The sequence below is a fragment of the Otolemur garnettii genome, unplaced genomic scaffold, assembly GCF_000181295.1.
Source record: "Otolemur garnettii isolate 467f Iridium unplaced genomic scaffold, OtoGar3 scaffold00041, whole genome shotgun sequence".
Taxonomy (NCBI): Eukaryota; Metazoa; Chordata; class Mammalia; order Primates; family Galagidae; genus Otolemur; species Otolemur garnettii.
Window position 1 is genome coordinate 1,529,042 of NW_003852436.1, and position 5,920 is coordinate 1,534,961.

Genomic DNA, 5,920 nt, shown 5'->3' on the forward strand with positions numbered 1-5,920 from the left:
GGGTGTTATCTGGGATCTAGTAAGTGAAAAAAGCAGAATTCAGACCAGCTCGCCTATGTGAGGCTTTATCTATAAGAATGAAAGGGAAATGGGAAAAATACATACATCTGCTTATTTTTATGAAAAGAAATGTAGGAAGTATAAATCAGATAATAATGAAGTTGATCATGAGAAATTAGAACTAATAGGTTGGTGGGGATACAGAAGAGAATAATGCTTTGGGGCCGTTAGATGCATATAAATATTCGCTGTATTTAAAAAGGAAAATAAAATGAACAAAACTAGGAAGGAGAAAGAACCTGAAACCAAAAGCGAATGGAAACAAATGGGAGAGGGAAGGTACAAGATGAGCCCAGAACACCTTGTTATACCAGAAATAAAGAAGAATTTAAAAAAATAAAGGCAATTGCAACAAGGACAAAGGAGGCGATTTATAGGAGGAGCTCCCTCTAGCTAAACTGGAATAGTGCACATACAAAAATAATTAAATCCAGTAATGAAATGTAAACAACTGAAAAACATAGGAACTCATGAGTCCGTATCAATACTCAACAGATCAATAAATGAAAAGAGGGTTCTTGCTTACAGTAGAATAATAGTTGCCAAATGGCCAATGTGGGAGAGTGCTGGAATAGGAAAACCATCATTTTGTAAAATTACCATTTTGTAAACTATCACAGCAAAGATTGGTTCAGACAAAAAGTCATCAATGGATGCTAAATTAAAAGGGAAATTTGGGTAAGGAACAGGTTATTTGTGTAGTTTAAAGTATTTTCCTACAGAAGATTATTACTTGCAGAGGCAAAATTAGTAACTCTACAGGGGAGAAAGTGGGTAACCCCCTAACTGTGTCTACAACACCAGCACCAGGCAGATGAATAACAGGTACCTCAAGAAATGACAGTGTGAGAAGAACACAAAATCACCCACATGGTAGTCCATCCAAGAATGAAAAATCTGAATTGAATCAGAAGGAAACCTCTGACAAAACTCCAAACAAAAAGTATTCTAATAAAAAGAGAAAAGAGAAAAGAACTGTACTTCATAAACATTCACGTCATAAAAGACAAAGAAAGGCTATGGAAATATTGAATAAGATGGAAGGAGATTAAGGAAATGAATCCTGTACTGCAACTACACTGGGCTGGGAAGGGGGGCTGTAAATAACAAAATGGGAACAATTAACATAACTGAAATGTGTACCAAATATTAAAGTATAGTGTTAATGTATAATTAAAGTATAATGCTAAATTTATGCATAGTGTTAAATAGTACAGTTGGTAAATATAGTATTATTATTCAATAGACTATCCCTCTCAGAAAATATTACTTAGGAGAAAATTCCTGTCAAATAGAGAGGAATCCAGCACACAACTGATAGAAAAATGGGGTATGATGTCAACAATAGGTGGATCCTTGGCTCTACACCTGTAGCACAGTGGTTACCGCACCAGCCACATACACTGAGGGTGCGGGCTCAAACCCGGCTTGGGCCAGCTAAACAACAATGACAACTGCAAAAAGAATAGCCTGGCATTGTGGTGGGTGCCTGTAGACCCAGCTACTTGGGAGGCTGAAGCAAGACAATCACTTAAGAGTCTGAGGTTGCTGTGAGCTATGACGCCACAGCACTCTACCCAGGGGGACATAGTAAGACTCTGTCTCAAAACAAACAAACAAACAAACAAACATAATGGTAGCTCCAGATGAAGGGGATACAAGTATGTTTTATACATTTCTTATGTCTACAATGTTTTTGTAAATTTGAAATTATTTCCAATTAAAACAATTTTGTTAAAAAAAACATCAAACCACTACCTGTATTTTTCCTCTCACAAACGTGGTGATATCGTTTTCATTTTCAAAGATGGAGAGCGTCTGCAGCAGATTCTGCTCCAGCCATTCCCAGTGTTCAGTGATTTCTTTCTTGGAACCACCTGTACAAATGCAAAAATGATAATACTAAATGTCAGATGTCATGCCAAGGATATTTTTAAAACCAGGCTCACTTCATCAGTATATTTGACACCATCAGAGGAGACTTTCATTCCAAGAGCCTTAAAATGCTTCCTCTCCTCCGGAGGAGACACAGGACACAATCAAGGATGTGGAACCCCAAGAGTAAGTGTTGTGTTACAGTCAAGTCTGATCAGGAGGGTCCAAAAGCTCTGAGGACACTATGTCAGACCGGAGGGCACCAGCATTTCTCAAATTAGCTTTTCTGGACTAGAAGTTTAACATTTTCCTCCTCTTTTCTCCCTTGTAGAACTTGCTCTTAACTGAGTAACAGATCTTATGCTACTAGGTTACAGTTGTTCAGTTGTAAATATATGAGAACTCTGGTAGGCCACTGGAGATCTGATACAACCACCTCTTATAATGGGCAAAAAAAAAAAAAAAAATCACCCTCACTCACTTCAATTATGAATGAGATGTGAAAATGGACTATCGCTAGGGAATAGCAGCCTGGCTCTCACTAGCACAGTTGCCTTGAAATGTAATGGGATGAGATCATCATCCCTGCAGCCTCCAGCCAATTACCACATCTCAGGCAGTAATAAGAAGCATAAGTCACCTCACTTGGCAACCTTCAAACTTAAACATCTTAGCCTCGCAGCATATATAACCACTGCCCTCACAAGTGCAGGGCATCACAGGCATGCTGTCAGGATGTGGTTATAAAGATGCTGCAGTAAATTCCCTTAATAATTGTTAATGATCTTATAGAAAAACAAGGTGTTTCGTTTTTTTTTAGAAATCATCCACATGTCACATACATGAATTGTATGCACTGTTCATTCCAAAACAAAAGAAGGATTTTGTGATTCCACTGATTTACCACCCTTCAGGCTTCTCCTTAGATTTCTAAGTTATCTTTCAATTAATTTCTTTAAAGTGTCTTTTCCCTTTGTTCTTTGTCACATAAGATCTCAGAATCTTACTCCAATTCCTGACAAAGAGAGAAAGGCTGGTGACACAAATATATCTTTGATTATACTCAGAGCTGCCACAACAGAACAAAAAATGCTTAGAGAATAATGAGGCATGCTTGAGAAATTTCAGGTCCACTCTTTCAGGAAAGGCAAAACAAAGTGTAGAAAAACTCACATACAAACCCAAAGTGATTTTTTCTATTGTCTTCACTCAACAATGATCAACACAAGAGACTAGTGTGACCAAATGTACATGGATGGTTCCCTCCACTACCAAGCCATCTGTAGCAGTTACCAACTGGGTGTCCTCCAATTTAATTTTGACACCTACGTGGAGATAGTGCCAGACCCTACAGGTAGAGAGCTCAGTCCCTACGAATGCTACCCCCAGAATCAAGTCTAAGCTTCCAAAATTTCTGACTGACCAGCTTCAACTTGGGGTTCCCAAAGCTCCCTCTTTAGCTTTGATTAACTTGCTGGAGCAGCTCACAGAAATAAATGACTTACATTTATCGGTTTATTATAAAGGATATTACAAGGATACAGATGAAAAATTACAGAAGACAAGACATGTTGGAAGTGGGTGGAGCTTCCATGCCCTTTCCTGGTGCACCACCCTGCAGGAATCTCCACCTGTTCAGCTTTCTGGAAGCTTCCCAAACTTCCTGAACTCCTTTTGAGTTTTTACGGAAGCTTCATTACATAGGCATGACTGATTAAACCATCGGCCACTGGTGATCAACTTAACCTTCAGGGAGAGGTGAGAAGGGTGGCTGGAGAGGGTGGGACTGAAAGCCTTCACCTCTAATCCTGCCTTTGTCTTTCAAGTGACCAGACCCCCATCCAGAAGCTACCTGGAGGCTGCCAGCCCTCAGTCAACACATTAGCAACAAAAAGATATCACTTTGGAGATTCCAGGGATGTTAGGAATTATACACCAGGAAGCTGGATTGAAGACCAAATAAGTACTTTTATAAGACTGCAAAAAAAAAAAAAAAAATATCCAAACACACTTTCTTTTACTCTAAGACTAACCATCAAAAGTGCCTACAAGGGATGTTTATGTAGCAGATAAAAAGCAGATTTCTTAGAAGAGAGCAGCACTGTGGAAAAGACCAAAAAATAAACTGCTCTTCTTCATGAACATTTTTCACACTCACTCTTCAGGGCCATAGACAACCACATGTGAAAGCAATAGGATGATGATTTTGTACTAAAATGTGATGGCAAAAGCTAGAAATCGGGACATCTGTATACCCTTCCCTGTCTGCCACCAGCCAGCTGGGTGACTTCAGTCAGATGCTTAATCTCTGTCTCAAATCCCTTACATGTAAAATGCAGATAAATGAAAAACAGAAAAGAAAACAACAAAAAACCCTGCCCTTCTTGGAGCAGTGTTGTAACAGTCACAAGGGTGATATCTACAGACACACTTTGGAAAGAAGGAAATACTTTTCAAACACAAAATGCAATGTCTATTTGGAATATTTAGGGAATGAGTCATTTTGAAATTTGCCAGAGTTTTAAAATATTTTAAACCTTAAAAATTTAAATACTACATGGAAAATTTTCTAACACATACTGAGCCCTAACTTGTCTGTAAACAGGTCACTACCATCACTAGCTGTGATATGCTGCAGATAAAGTCTTGTACACAGTAACTGCCAGCCATGTGCCCTCCACCTGGCTGCTCCATCTGCGCTTGTTGGCACTGTCAAATGTACTGTATCTTAGGACAGAGGCACTCCTGGGGACCCACGGTGACATGGAGCAGAGACCCTCCCAGGGGCTGGCTAGGTCCCCTAACATGGAAATTAAAAAAAAAAAATATGGGGTGGTGCCTATGGCTCAAAGGTGTAGGGCACAAGCCCCATATGCCAGAGGTGGCGGGTTCAAACCCAGCCCCGGCCAAATAAATAAATAAATAAATAAATCTTGAGTTCCTCCAGGGAGTGTTCCAGGCACCCAGCTAGACTTAAAATATAAATGGGAATAACAATGGTCATCCAGGTAAGCGACACTCCCAAGGAGTTTTGGTGCCCTATGGAAACTTAAGCATAAATTCTGTCATTTTTTAAGAAACACCCACTGGATGGAAAATGCAGATACCGGAGAAGTGGGGGAATTGAACTCTTGATTGCTGTAAATTTCACCCTGAGGGACCCATTATACCCATCTAAACATTCCTTTCCCCCTAATTCAAGAATCTCTGAATTTACCTAAGCCACGCCTGGCCCTTTTGGACCAGGCCACCATGTAACCTCTACATACTGATTTGCAATTTTGCCTGCTCTTAATACACTCCTGTCTTTAAAACACCTGGGCATGTAAGCCATCCGATACTCTGAGTATTAAATGTTAGCAGACTGTACTCCTTGCTTGGCACCCTGTGATAAAGCCTCCTCCCTAACCCCCCACAACTCTCAGCTTCAGCATTTGGCTTTGCTGCGACAGTTGTAAGCAGATCCCAGTTTGGTTCAGTAACAACGGGACTGAGCTTCTGCAGACCCATCGGGCACAGTCTGCAGCTTCTGTTTCACCTTTCATCTTTCCCTGTCTATGTTGATCACAGATGTGCCTTCCAGAGGCTGAGGCTGGCCCAGTCTGGGAGGTCTGGCTCTTCCCTGGTACCTTGCCAAGTGCTGCCCTTTATCCGATCCTCACACCAGGTACTTGACCTTCACTGTCTCTGTGACAGTGGTCATAGACTCCAACCCAACCACCTCAGGTCAACTTCACTCTTCCCTGTGAAGGAGCTAAGGAAATTCAACCCAAAAAAACCATCCCTGGGAAAAAAAAAAATTTAAAGTAAAAACATTTTTGATCAGAAAGCACTGGCCTCTGCTCTACAAACCTGAGTAACCTGATTTAGAATCAGAAAAGGCTGCTGACTTCCTTATTGCATATTAATAGACCTGGCCATAAGGTCATTTGAAGCATGAGACAGGTCCCAGATTAATCTACAATTCAATCTGTTTCCCTCTATC

At 40.4% G+C, this 5,920-nt stretch overlaps 1 protein-coding gene across 1 annotated transcript in view; it reads right to left on the minus strand.

Annotated features, from left to right (window-relative positions):
• TBC1D9 (TBC1 domain family member 9) overlaps nucleotides 1–5,920 on the minus strand; it is a 69,751-nt gene that overhangs the window by 54,026 nt on the left and 9,805 nt on the right. The window contains exon 2 of the mRNA XM_023513460.1: nucleotides 1,819–1,937. The gene's annotated coding sequence lies outside the window, so the exon portion shown is untranslated. The remainder of the gene's footprint in view (nucleotides 1–1,818; nucleotides 1,938–5,920) is intronic.